Below are 14,730 nucleotides of genomic sequence, written 5' to 3' on the forward strand. Positions count from 1 at the left end.
ATCTTCCTAATCCTACCTACTATCCCTTTTTGACTGGATGTTCTCTTCTACATTCAATCATCCAAGGTACAAGGTCCTATGCCATTGTGTACCGATTTATCTGAGACATCTGTGCAGAAAGTCATTCAAAGCTAAGTATCCCAATCAAGGGCCCAATGCCCTTCTGGCCTTCAAATCTTACTTGGATTTCTGTTTTCATACATATATTTCACCTATATATTATTATAAATATCCCAGGTTCCCAATACCATTCTTCATCCAGCAGAGTGATTCCTAAGCCACATCAAACAGGTTCTTAACCCTAACCATACACTGTTCCCTCAATCTAACTTTACAGAAGAGCAGGGACAGAGTGGGTCTTACAATACAGGAATGTGGGGGATCTTCCACCTGCTGAGAACCTCAAAGGTCCATGCAGAAATGATCCCTGGAGAAGATGTAGGCAGCTATGAAGGACCTGAGAGAGCAGAAGTCATCTTCCATGGCAAACAACCTGGTCAGGATGAAGGGATGTGTCTGAATGAGCCTCTCTCTTCTTAATGTAGACAAGATGGACCAAAGCAGGCCTGTGTGGAGAGCTGTTCCTTGGTGCCTATGGTTGATATTCCATTCTAACTTGTGAAAGTGTCACAGGAAGGAGGGGCAGCCTCCATCTCATGGGAGCCTTGGAAGCAACTGTTAGGACACAGTGGTTGCCAAGGCAGTGACCTCATTCAGTTCCTGAAGGAAGTGACCTCACCTCACTTCCTTGGTGATGGAACTCTCTGAACTTGGGATCCAGGAAGCCAGGCACCCAGAGCCAGTCCCAGTCCCAGTCCCAGTGGGCTCACTTGTTTGGATTTACCAAGGACAGAGTCAGTCTTTCTTGGTACCCACTGAGGTGAGGATTGCCAAATGCCAGGAAAGCTCTGCAGAGGGGCCTTTCCTGAGAAAGCAGGTAGTGGCTCACCGCTGGCTCCTGACAACTTCACAGAGTTGGCCAAGGAGGCCAGATGTGAGACAGGACAGGCCCTTTCGGGGGAACATAGTATGGCCCACCAGTCAGACGACACTCCGGGTAGTCACAGACCAACTTGGAAGGAGGTGCCTTTGTGGGTGTGGGTGTGAGTTTGTGGTTTTGTCTCATGTTCTGAGAATAGGTAGGAAAGGCGGTTTGTTTGGGTTGGAGTGGACTGTTTCTAGTAAGGCTTTTGACAAGGCGAGTGTTTCTATGTTTGTGTATCCCACTGTGTCCCTGGTTGTAGACATTAGAAAAGAGAATGCATCAATGGATGTGTCCTGTCTAGTAGAAAGCTTCCCAGCATTCATCCTGCCCAATTTATGAATGGACTGCGGCTTGCCTTATGGATGGGCAACGCCTACTATCTTCCTAAGTTCCTGTTTTCTTCCTGAATTCTGGCCACTCTCCAGAATAGGCTCATGGTTTTGTGTCCAAGATATGTACCACCTCCAAGCTCGGTGACATGGCCATGTACTGGATAGTTGAAAGAAATGGTGAGCATCTCAGAAAACTCAGATATCAGTGTGATCAGTAAAGTCTCCCTAGAGAAACCCTGCTTTGGGCCTTTGGCTTACCTATCCTTTTGTGGCCCTGAATGTCAGGAAGGCCTTTGCCTCAGGGCACCCCTTTGTGAAGCCTGAAGAAAACAGTTTTCAAATGGAAATGAATGGGCATCACCTGTGGCTCTTTGCTTAATTGCTTTGCAAAGGGATGTGTCTGAATCAGCCTCTTGGCCCTGTGTGAGGCTGTGGCTTACATTGTCAGCACCTGGTGGATCCAAAGAAAGATCCCATGCGTGCATCCAAGGCCAAATTGGCACAAAAGCAGTCATCCTGGATGAGGTCTCTCGCCTTCCTCTGTAAGGTTCCTGACCTCCATCAAGTGAGAATAGGGATCCTTTGTGTCAAATGAGTCCTTCAAAGCCATGCAGAGGCTAGCCCATAGGTGCTTGGGTTTTCTCATGACTCCAGTTCACACAAAGAATCTATACCCGGCAGTCAGTAGGCCTCCAATTGGAGAAGTAGAGCAGTATTAAAGGCAGGCCTATTTGATCACTCCAGGTCCAAAGGAAGGGTGTCCAGGCCACCCTGACATTAGGCAAATGAGAGGCAAGGGAGCTTATTGTGGACACTGTCTTGGGCTGTGCCCCTCATGGAAACCTCCAGCCAGAGGTCATGATGAGTGTCTGTATGGAAGAAGATGAGGGCCATGTGGCAGTGTTTTGGTTTGAATTGTGGTGTGGCAGTGGGAAGAGATGACTGGGTCCACCTGGGCTTGAACTCTGGTGTGATTCCCCTTGGAGACTGAGTTCTGGAACTGACCTCAGAGAAGTATTGCCGTGAATTGTGTCGGGATGTTAGGAGGCCACGCATGAGAGTCGCCCTTGGAAACTGAGATCTAGGCCCAGGCTGGCTTTCCACAGAGCACTGGGAATCTCAGCCCGGATATCACATGATTTTATTCTTAAAGACCTGGCAGCCATCGTGGAGAGTCCAAACACACGTGGACCTCACATTGTAGACCTCAATGGGCCTGGCTTCCTGTGACCTTTTGGCCACTCCTTGGGAAGCCTTGTTTGTGAGAGTTCTCCAGAGCTTTCGTTGAAATGAGCTTCCTCACCATTTAATGGTTCCTGAAGGAATGGAAACCCACAGTGCCTCCAACTTCATCCTTTAAAAATGGCTAGCTAGATAAATACCATGACATTTTTGAAATTCCCATGACCAGGTGGCACTGGAGAACCTTTGGATGTCCTGTTGCTGATCATGAGTGTACCAGACAGTGCCTTGATTGACTGGGTTTCATGAAAATGGTGTAGAACAGAGATGCCAGTGAGTTGGGGCCTGCTGAGTAGTGGGCCTAGAGCAGTGGTGTGCAGGTGTGTGATAGAACATCTGTGGTGGGGCCATGTGGATCTGCCATTGGCTTCCAAATGGCTTGTGACTGACATGGTGCAGCGAGCAGACCCTTCTATGTAAAGGCATCTTGTTATATGGAGAGGTTTCAGGGCAATGTTCAGAATCAGGTTGCTATGGTCAAGGGGGCAAGCTCTGTGGGATAGAAGCCTGGCTGGTGCATTCTCCTAGGACCTTGACCCACCACACGTGACAGAACTCCCTCCAGCACTGTGTCCCAGTTGAACTCCTTGTATTTCCTGAAGCAAATTCCAAACTCCCAGTGCAGCAGCAAGAAACACCACGAAAAGTGGAGGATGACCAAATGGCTTCACAGTCCACACAGGGAGACACTTAGACCCCAGTGGCCACAGTTTACCTGCAAAGAGAGAATTCAGCACTTCTGCCTCATGTTCATTGGAAAATCAGAAACCATGTCCTCCAGGTCACATAGATGCAGACCTGGTTTGATGGTCTCACTACAAAGGAAGCTAAAGCTCCTGACAACAACATATATTTCAAGTGCCCAACCTCAGAAGCAGTTTCTCACGAAGTCTTTAGGCCAGCAGAGCTCCACGTTTGTGGAGTGTTTACCCTGTCCCTTACTCATGGAAAGTAGTCTACCACCTCCAAGGTTGTGAACTCCTGAGCATTTTCCATTCCACATATGTATTCACAGCATTTCTAACTCTTCTCCTCAAATTGTGTCTTACTTATTGTGAAGGTAATGTCAAGGCAATGTTCTGGATGAGAGTGGGAAGATTTTTTTGTAGCACATATTGGCCTACACATTGGATTCATTTTCCTATTTTCCGTTCGAAATACTGAATCCCTGACACTCACCCATACCCTACTAGATTGTGACTACGAATACTAATATGATGGAGAAAAATAACTCAAACAGAATAGAAATACAGGCAGTTCAGAGGAGGCCTGGTGTATAGTTGGACTGGCCTTTGGCATTATAAAGGGTAGGTGTTATAAATCTAGTCCAATTTAGTAGAAATAGTTCTCCATGTGTTTTGAATGTTAACAAATATGTGAATTCCTGTCTCCCTTTCTCTGTAGCCTATTCAGCAACATGCATTTTTACATGCACATATAGAATCCTACCTCCTATCCCACGTCCATTCTTGTGAGGTGGCTGACTTGGCAGATACAAACTGTGAGAAGAGATCACTCCTCCTAAACGCTGTTGGAACTGAAAATTCAACCTCCAGGTGAGCTTCCCACATGAACAACATGATACATAAATACATGTTCAGTAAAATAAATATTTTTGGATCTGTGGATGATAAATATTTCATGATGAATTTCGATTGGCATATATATTTCTACTCTTTAATGTCTGTGTTTGTGTGTGTGTTTTTCTTTTGTGTATATATATATATATACACATACACACACACACACACACACATACACACACTCTCCAGATTTTTCAAAATATGAAATGTATGTGTCATATTATATACTCCCTAAATTCATTCATGTTCATATATGTGGATTTATAATCAACTTTTCACAAGATTATTCTCAGAAATAGTCATCCACCTGAAATACATATTTGTTTCCTAGTGCTGAAATCCTAATATTTCTACAGTAACTGACCCAGTTTAACATGAATGCAAGTAGATTCCTATGGGACATGATGTGTATTTTGACGTTCATTTTTATTCAACACTGGTACATTACTATTTCTTCAGTTGATGCACATCATAGGATATGTATTTCATCCTCAAGTTCACAAATTTCTAGGCATTCATTTCCCTTTCAATCACTTCCTGCTTCAGAACACATGTATTCCTCCACGTTTCTTGACTGGTCTTTTCATGAGACTTCTTTCCAAACACATTCTTTTCCATTTCCATAATCCCTTGTGAAGCAAAACTCACACCCCCTTCATGGTAAACCATAACCCCAATATCACCATTAGATGTATAACTGGTTAGAATGAATGGTTGTGTATCAATATTAGATTTCCTATATATTTTCAGATATCAATGCAATCCATTATTTAAATTGGAACCTGTTATACTATTTATTCACAGTATGGTCTATTCATGCATTATCTCTATATTCATAGACCCAGGGTACACCTATTTGTACCCCCAAAGGCTAATTTATATGTCTTCAACATATTACTCCCAGAAATGGTGGAAGAAACACTCATGTCACCTGATCTACATATACATTTTATCACAGTGATATTCTGGACACAAAATGCAAAGGTCACACTTATGATTGCACCAACGCCTCATTGGAAAGTGAGCATGGATTACTAAAAACATCCTTGTCCAGGTTGCCTAATGCTCTCAAATGTCAATGCTATTGGTGACTACACATTTGTTTCTTCCTAAGATGATATATTCAACCTCAACCCTGTTGAAAATGTCTAATCCACTCACTCACTTTATACTTTGCCTGATTTCCTAATGTCTCTATTGATATCTGCTTTCCTACATATGTTCCCCAGTTCATCATTGTGACTGACTCTTCACATGTGCTGACGTTTACATTCACTCTCTAACCGACACCCTATTGCTAAAGAACTTTTGGTCCAAATTGCATACTCACTCTTCTTCCAAAACTTACCAACTATCTTCCTAATCCTACCTACTATCCCTTTTTGACTGGATGTTCTCTTCTACATTCAATCATCCAAGGTACAAGGTCCTATGCCATTGTGTACCGATTTATCTGAGACATCTGTGCAGAAAGTCATTCAAAGCTAAGTATCCCAATCAAGGGCCCAATGCCCTTCTGGCCTTCAAATCTTACTTGGATTTCTGTTTTCATACATATATTTCACCTATATATTATTATAAATATCCCAGGTTCCCAATACCATTCTTCATCCAGCAGAGTGATTCCTAAGCCACATCAAACAGGTTCTTAACCCTAACCATACACTGTTCCCTCAATCTAACTTTACAGAAGAGCAGGGACAGAGTGGGTCTTACAATACAGGAATGTGGGGGATCTTCCACCTGCTGAGAACCTCAAAGGTCCATGCAGAAATGATCCCTGGAGAAGATGTAGGCAGCTATGAAGGACCTGAGAGAGCAGAAGTCATCTTCCATGGCAAACAACCTGGTCAGGATGAAGGGATGTGTCTGAATGAGCCTCTCTCTTCTTAATGTAGACAAGATGGACCAAAGCAGGCCTGTGTGGAGAGCTGTTCCTTGGTGCCTATGGTTGATATTCCATTCTAACTTGTGAAAGTGTCACAGGAAGGAGGGGCAGCCTCCATCTCATGGGAGCCTTGGAAGCAACTGTTAGGACACAGTGGTTGCCAAGGCAGTGACCTCATTCAGTTCCTGAAGGAAGTGACCTCACCTCACTTCCTTGGTGATGGAACTCTCTGAACTTGGGATCCAGGAAGCCAGGCACCCAGAGCCAGTCCCAGTCCCAGTCCCAGTGGGCTCACTTGTTTGGATTTACCAAGGACAGAGTCAGTCTTTCTTGGTACCCACTGAGGTGAGGATTGCCAAATGCCAGGAAAGCTCTGCAGAGGGGCCTTTCCTGAGAAAGCAGGTAGTGGCTCACCGCTGGCTCCTGACAACTTCACAGAGTTGGCCAAGGAGGCCAGATGTGAGACAGGACAGGCCCTTTCGGGGGAACATAGTATGGCCCACCAGTCAGACGACACTCCGGGTAGTCACAGACCAACTTGGAAGGAGGTGCCTTTGTGGGTGTGGGTGTGAGTTTGTGGTTTTGTCTCATGTTCTGAGAATAGGTAGGAAAGGCGGTTTGTTTGGGTTGGAGTGGACTGTTTCTAGTAAGGCTTTTGACAAGGCGAGTGTTTCTATGTTTGTGTATCCCACTGTGTCCCTGGTTGTAGACATTAGAAAAGAGAATGCATCAATGGATGTGTCCTGTCTAGTAGAAAGCTTCCCAGCATTCATCCTGCCCAATTTATGAATGGACTGCGGCTTGCCTTATGGATGGGCAACGCCTACTATCTTCCTAAGTTCCTGTTTTCTTCCTGAATTCTGGCCACTCTCCAGAATAGGCTCATGGTTTTGTGTCCAAGATATGTACCACCTCCAAGCTCGGTGACATGGCCATGTACTGGATAGTTGAAAGAAATGGTGAGCATCTCAGAAAACTCAGATATCAGTGTGATCAGTAAAGTCTCCCTAGAGAAACCCTGCTTTGGGCCTTTGGCTTACCTATCCTTTTGTGGCCCTGAATGTCAGGAAGGCCTTTGCCTCAGGGCACCCCTTTGTGAAGCCTGAAGAAAACAGTTTTCAAATGGAAATGAATGGGCATCACCTGTGGCTCTTTGCTTAATTGCTTTGCAAAGGGATGTGTCTGAATCAGCCTCTTGGCCCTGTGTGAGGCTGTGGCTTACATTGTCAGCACCTGGTGGATCCAAAGAAAGATCCCATGCGTGCATCCAAGGCCAAATTGGCACAAAAGCAGTCATCCTGGATGAGGTCTCTCGCCTTCCTCTGTAAGGTTCCTGACCTCCATCAAGTGAGAATAGGGATCCTTTGTGTCAAATGAGTCCTTCAAAGCCATGCAGAGGCTAGCCCATAGGTGCTTGGGTTTTCTCATGACTCCAGTTCACACAAAGAATCTATACCCGGCAGTCAGTAGGCCTCCAATTGGAGAAGTAGAGCAGTATTAAAGGCAGGCCTATTTGATCACTCCAGGTCCAAAGGAAGGGTGTCCAGGCCACCCTGACATTAGGCAAATGAGAGGCAAGGGAGCTTATTGTGGACACTGTCTTGGGCTGTGCCCCTCATGGAAACCTCCAGCCAGAGGTCATGATGAGTGTCTGTATGGAAGAAGATGAGGGCCATGTGGCAGTGTTTTGGTTTGAATTGTGGTGTGGCAGTGGGAAGAGATGACTGGGTCCACCTGGGCTTGAACTCTGGTGTGATTCCCCTTGGAGACTGAGTTCTGGAACTGACCTCAGAGAAGTATTGCCGTGAATTGTGTCGGGATGTTAGGAGGCCACGCATGAGAGTCGCCCTTGGAAACTGAGATCTAGGCCCAGGCTGGCTTTCCACAGAGCACTGGGAATCTCAGCCCGGATATCACATGATTTTATTCTTAAAGACCTGGCAGCCATCGTGGAGAGTCCAAACACACGTGGACCTCACATTGTAGACCTCAATGGGCCTGGCTTCCTGTGACCTTTTGGCCACTCCTTGGGAAGCCTTGTTTGTGAGAGTTCTCCAGAGCTTTCGTTGAAATGAGCTTCCTCACCATTTAATGGTTCCTGAAGGAATGGAAACCCACAGTGCCTCCAACTTCATCCTTTAAAAATGGCTAGCTAGATAAATACCATGACATTTTTGAAATTCCCATGACCAGGTGGCACTGGAGAACCTTTGGATGTCCTGTTGCTGATCATGAGTGTACCAGACAGTGCCTTGATTGACTGGGTTTCATGAAAATGGTGTAGAACAGAGATGCCAGTGAGTTGGGGCCTGCTGAGTAGTGGGCCTAGAGCAGTGGTGTGCAGGTGTGTGATAGAACATCTGTGGTGGGGCCATGTGGATCTGCCATTGGCTTCCAAATGGCTTGTGACTGACATGGTGCAGCGAGCAGACCCTTCTATGTAAAGGCATCTTGTTATATGGAGAGGTTTCAGGGCAATGTTCAGAATCAGGTTGCTATGGTCAAGGGGGCAAGCTCTGTGGGATAGAAGCCTGGCTGGTGCATTCTCCTAGGACCTTGACCCACCACACGTGACAGAACTCCCTCCAGCACTGTGTCCCAGTTGAACTCCTTGTATTTCCTGAAGCAAATTCCAAACTCCCAGTGCAGCAGCAAGAAACACCACGAAAAGTGGAGGATGACCAAATGGCTTCACAGTCCACACAGGGAGACACTTAGACCCCAGTGGCCACAGTTTACCTGCAAAGAGAGAATTCAGCACTTCTGCCTCATGTTCATTGGAAAATCAGAAACCATGTCCTCCAGGTCACATAGATGCAGACCTGGTTTGATGGTCTCACTACAAAGGAAGCTAAAGCTCCTGACAACAACATATATTTCAAGTGCCCAACCTCAGAAGCAGTTTCTCACGAAGTCTTTAGGCCAGCAGAGCTCCACGTTTGTGGAGTGTTTACCCTGTCCCTTACTCATGGAAAGTAGTCTACCACCTCCAAGGTTGTGAACTCCTGAGCATTTTCCATTCCACATATGTATTCACAGCATTTCTAACTCTTCTCCTCAAATTGTGTCTTACTTATTGTGAAGGTAATGTCAAGGCAATGTTCTGGATGAGAGTGGGAAGATTTTTTTGTAGCACATATTGGCCTACACATTGGATTCATTTTCCTATTTTCCGTTCGAAATACTGAATCCCTGACACTCACCCATACCCTACTAGATTGTGACTACGAATACTAATATGATGGAGAAAAATAACTCAAACAGAATAGAAATACAGGCAGTTCAGAGGAGGCCTGGTGTATAGTTGGACTGGCCTTTGGCATTATAAAGGGTAGGTGTTATAAATCTAGTCCAATTTAGTAGAAATAGTTCTCCATGTGTTTTGAATGTTAACAAATATGTGAATTCCTGTCTCCCTTTCTCTGTAGCCTATTCAGCAACATGCATTTTTACATGCACATATAGAATCCTACCTCCTATCCCACGTCCATTCTTGTGAGGTGGCTGACTTGGCAGATACAAACTGTGAGAAGAGATCACTCCTCCTAAACGCTGTTGGAACTGAAAATTCAACCTCCAGGTGAGCTTCCCACATGAACAACATGATACATAAATACATGTTCAGTAAAATAAATATTTTTGGATCTGTGGATGATAAATATTTCATGATGAATTTCGATTGGCATATATATTTCTACTCTTTAATGTCTGTGTTTGTGTGTGTGTTTTTCTTTTGTGTATATATATATATATATATATATATATATATATATATATATATATATACATACACACACACACACACACACACATACACACACTCTCCAGATTTTTCAAAATATGAAATGTATGTGTCATATTATATACTCCCTAAATTCATTCATGTTCATATATGTGGATTTATAATCAACTTTTCACAAGATTATTCTCAGAAATAGTCATCCACCTGAAATACATATTTGTTTCCTAGTGCTGAAATCCTAATATTTCTACAGTAACTGACCCAGTTTAACATGAATGCAAGTAGATTCCTATGGGACATGATGTGTATTTTGACGTTCATTTTTATTCAACACTGGTACATTACTATTTCTTCAGTTGATGCACATCATAGGATATGTATTTCATCCTCAAGTTCACAAATTTCTAGGCATTCATTTCCCTTTCAATCACTTCCTGCTTCAGAACACATGTATTCCTCCACGTTTCTTGACTGGTCTTTTCATGAGACTTCTTTCCAAACACATTCTTTTCCATTTCCATAATCCCTTGTGAAGCAAAACTCACACCCCCTTCATGGTAAACCATAACCCCAATATCACTATTAGATGTATAACTGGTTAGAATGAATGGTTGTGTATCAATATTAGATTTCCTATATATTTTCAGATATCAATGCAATCCATTATTTAAATTGGAACCTGTTATACTATTTATTCACAGTATGGTCTATTCATGCATTATCTCTATATTCATAGACCCAGGGTACACCTATTTGTACCCCCAAAGGCTAATTTATATGTCTTCAACATATTACTCCCAGAAATGGTGGAAGAAACACTCATGTCACCTGATCTACATATACATTTTATCACAGTGATATTCTGGACACAAAATGCAAAGGTCACACTTATGATTGCACCAATGCCTCATTGGAAAGTGAGCATGGATTACTAAAAACATCCTTGTCCAGGTTGCCTAATGCTCTCAAATGTCAATGCTATTGGTGACTACACATTTGTTTCTTCCTAAGATGATATATTCAACCTCAACCCTGTTGAAAATGTCTAATCCACTCACTCACTTTATACTTTGCCTGATTTCCTAATGTCTCTATTGATATCTGCTTTCCTACATATGTTCCCCAGTTCATCATTGTGACTGACTCTTCACATGTGCTGACGTTTACATTCACTCTCTAACCGACACCCTATTGCTAAAGAACTTTTGGTCCAAATTGCATACTCACTCTTCTTCCAAAACTTACCAACTATCTTCCTAATCCTACCTACTATCCCTTTTTGACTGGATGTTCTCTTCTACATTCAATCATCCAAGGTACAAGGTCCTATGCCATTGTGTACCGATTTATCTGAGACATCTGTGCAGAAAGTCATTCAAAGCTAAGTATCCCAATCAAGGGCCCAATGCCCTTCTGGCCTTCAAATCTTACTTGGATTTCTGTTTTCATACATATATTTCACCTATATATTATTATAAATATCCCAGGTTCCCAATACCATTCTTCATCCAGCAGAGTGATTCCTAAGCCACATCAAACAGGTTCTTAACCCTAACCATACACTGTTCCCTCAATCTAACTTTACAGAAGAGCAGGGACAGAGTGGGTCTTACAATACAGGAATGTGGGGGATCTTCCACCTGCTGAGAACCTCAAAGGTCCATGCAGAAATGATCCCTGGAGAAGATGTAGGCAGCTATGAAGGACCTGAGAGAGCAGAAGTCATCTTCCATGGCAAACAACCTGGTCAGGATGAAGGGATGTGTCTGAATGAGCCTCTCTCTTCTTAATGTAGACAAGATGGACCAAAGCAGGCCTGTGTGGAGAGCTGTTCCTTGGTGCCTATGGTTGATATTCCATTCTAACTTGTGAAAGTGTCACAGGAAGGAGGGGCAGCCTCCATCTCATGGGAGCCTTGGAAGCAACTGTTAGGACACAGTGGTTGCCAAGGCAGTGACCTCATTCAGTTCCTGAAGGAAGTGACCTCACCTCACTTCCTTGGTGATGGAACTCTCTGAACTTGGGATCCAGGAAGCCAGGCACCCAGAGCCAGTCCCAGTCCCAGTCCCAGTGGGCTCACTTGTTTGGATTTACCAAGGACAGAGTCAGTCTTTCTTGGTACCCACTGAGGTGAGGATTGCCAAATGCCAGGAAAGCTCTGCAGAGGGGCCTTTCCTGAGAAAGCAGGTAGTGGCTCACCGCTGGCTCCTGACAACTTCACAGAGTTGGCCAAGGAGGCCAGATGTGAGACAGGACAGGCCCTTTCGGGGGAACATAGTATGGCCCACCAGTCAGACGACACTCCGGGTAGTCACAGACCAACTTGGAAGGAGGTGCCTTTGTGGGTGTGGGTGTGAGTTTGTGGTTTTGTCTCATGTTCTGAGAATAGGTAGGAAAGGCGGTTTGTTTGGGTTGGAGTGGACTGTTTCTAGTAAGGCTTTTGACAAGGCGAGTGTTTCTATGTTTGTGTATCCCACTGTGTCCCTGGTTGTAGACATTAGAAAAGAGAATGCATCAATGGATGTGTCCTGTCTAGTAGAAAGCTTCCCAGCATTCATCCTGCCCAATTTATGAATGGACTGCGGCTTGCCTTATGGATGGGCAACGCCTACTATCTTCCTAAGTTCCTGTTTTCTTCCTGAATTCTGGCCACTCTCCAGAATAGGCTCATGGTTTTGTGTCCAAGATATGTACCACCTCCAAGCTCGGTGACATGGCCATGTACTGGATAGTTGAAAGAAATGGTGAGCATCTCAGAAAACTCAGATATCAGTGTGATCAGTAAAGTCTCCCTAGAGAAACCCTGCTTTGGGCCTTTGGCTTACCTATCCTTTTGTGGCCCTGAATGTCAGGAAGGCCTTTGCCTCAGGGCACCCCTTTGTGAAGCCTGAAGAAAACAGTTTTCAAATGGAAATGAATGGGCATCACCTGTGGCTCTTTGCTTAATTGCTTTGCAAAGGGATGTGTCTGAATCAGCCTCTTGGCCCTGTGTGAGGCTGTGGCTTACATTGTCAGCACCTGATGGATCCAAAGAAAGATCCCATGCGTGCATCCAAGGCCAAATTGGCACAAAAGCAGTCATCCTGGATGAGGTCTCTCGCCTTCCTCTGTAAGGTTCCTGACCTCCATCAAGTGAGAATAGGGATCCTTTGTGTCAAATGAGTCCTTCAAAGCCATGCAGAGGCTAGCCCATAGGTGCTTGGGTTTTCTCATGACTCCAGTTCACACAAAGAATCTATACCCGGCAGTCAGTAGGCCTCCAATTGGAGAAGTAGAGCAGTATTAAAGGCAGGCCTATTTGATCACTCCAGGTCCAAAGGAAGGGTGTCCAGGCCACCCTGACATTAGGCAAATGAGAGGCAAGGGAGCTTATTGTGGACACTGTCTTGGGCTGTGCCCCTCATGGAAACCTCCAGCCAGAGGTCATGATGAGTGTCTGTATGGAAGAAGATGAGGGCCATGTGGCAGTGTTTTGGTTTGAATTGTGGTGTGGCAGTGGGAAGAGATGACTGGGTCCACCTGGGCTTGAACTCTGGTGTGATTCCCCTTGGAGACTGAGTTCTGGAACTGACCTCAGAGAAGTATTGCCGTGAATTGTGTCGGGATGTTAGGAGGCCACGCATGAGAGTCGCCCTTGGAAACTGAGATCTAGGCCCAGGCTGGCTTTCCACAGAGCACTGGGAATCTCAGCCCGGATATCACATGATTTTATTCTTAAAGACCTGGCAGCCATCGTGGAGAGTCCAAACACACGTGGACCTCACATTGTAGACCTCAATGGGCCTGGCTTCCTGTGACCTTTTGGCCACTCCTTGGGAAGCCTTGTTTGTGAGAGTTCTCCAGAGCTTTCGTTGAAATGAGCTTCCTCACCATTTAATGGTTCCTGAAGGAATGGAAACCCACAGTGCCTCCAACTTCATCCTTTAAAAATGGCTAGCTAGATAAATACCATGACATTTTTGAAATTCCCATGACCAGGTGGCACTGGAGAACCTTTGGATGTCCTGTTGCTGATCATGAGTGTACCAGACAGTGCCTTGATTGACTGGGTTTCATGAAAATGGTGTAGAACAGAGATGCCAGTGAGTTGGGGCCTGCTGAGTAGTGGGCCTAGAGCAGTGGTGTGCAGGTGTGTGATAGAACATCTGTGGTGGGGCCATGTGGATCTGCCATTGGCTTCCAAATGGCTTGTGACTGACATGGTGCAGCGAGCAGACCCTTCTATGTAAAGGCATCTTGTTATATGGAGAGGTTTCAGGGCAATGTTCAGAATCAGGTTGCTATGGTCAAGGGGGCAAGCTCTGTGGGATAGAAGCCTGGCTGGTGCATTCTCCTAGGACCTTGACCCACCACACGTGACAGAACTCCCTCCAGCACTGTGTCCCAGTTGAACTCCTTGTATTTCCTGAAGCAAATTCCAAACTCCCAGTGCAGCAGCAAGAAACACCACGAAAAGTGGAGGATGACCAAATGGCTTCACAGTCCACACAGGGAGACACTTAGACCCCAGTGGCCACAGTTTACCTGCAAAGAGAGAATTCAGCACTTCTGCCTCATGTTCATTGGAAAATCAGAAACCATGTCCTCCAGGTCACATAGATGCAGACCTGGTTTGATGGTCTCACTACAAAGGAAGCTAAAGCTCCTGACAACAACATATATTTCAAGTGCCCAACCTCAGAAGCAGTTTCTCACGAAGTCTTTAGGCCAGCAGAGCTCCACGTTTGTGGAGTGTTTACCCTGTCCCTTACTCATGGAAAGTAGTCTACCACCTCCAAGGTTGTGAACTCCTGAGCATTTTCCATTCCACATATGTATTCACAGCATTTCTAACTCTTCTCCTCAAATTGTGTCTTACTTATTGTGAAGGTAATGTCAAGGCAATGTTCTGGATGAGAGTGGGAAGATTTTTTTGTAGCACATATTGGCCTACACATTGGATTCATTTTCCTATTTTC

The sequence above is a fragment of the Spermophilus citellus genome, assembly GCF_964194105.1.
Source record: "Spermophilus citellus genome assembly, chromosome: 17".
NCBI lineage: Eukaryota > Metazoa > Chordata > Mammalia > Rodentia > Sciuridae > Spermophilus > Spermophilus citellus.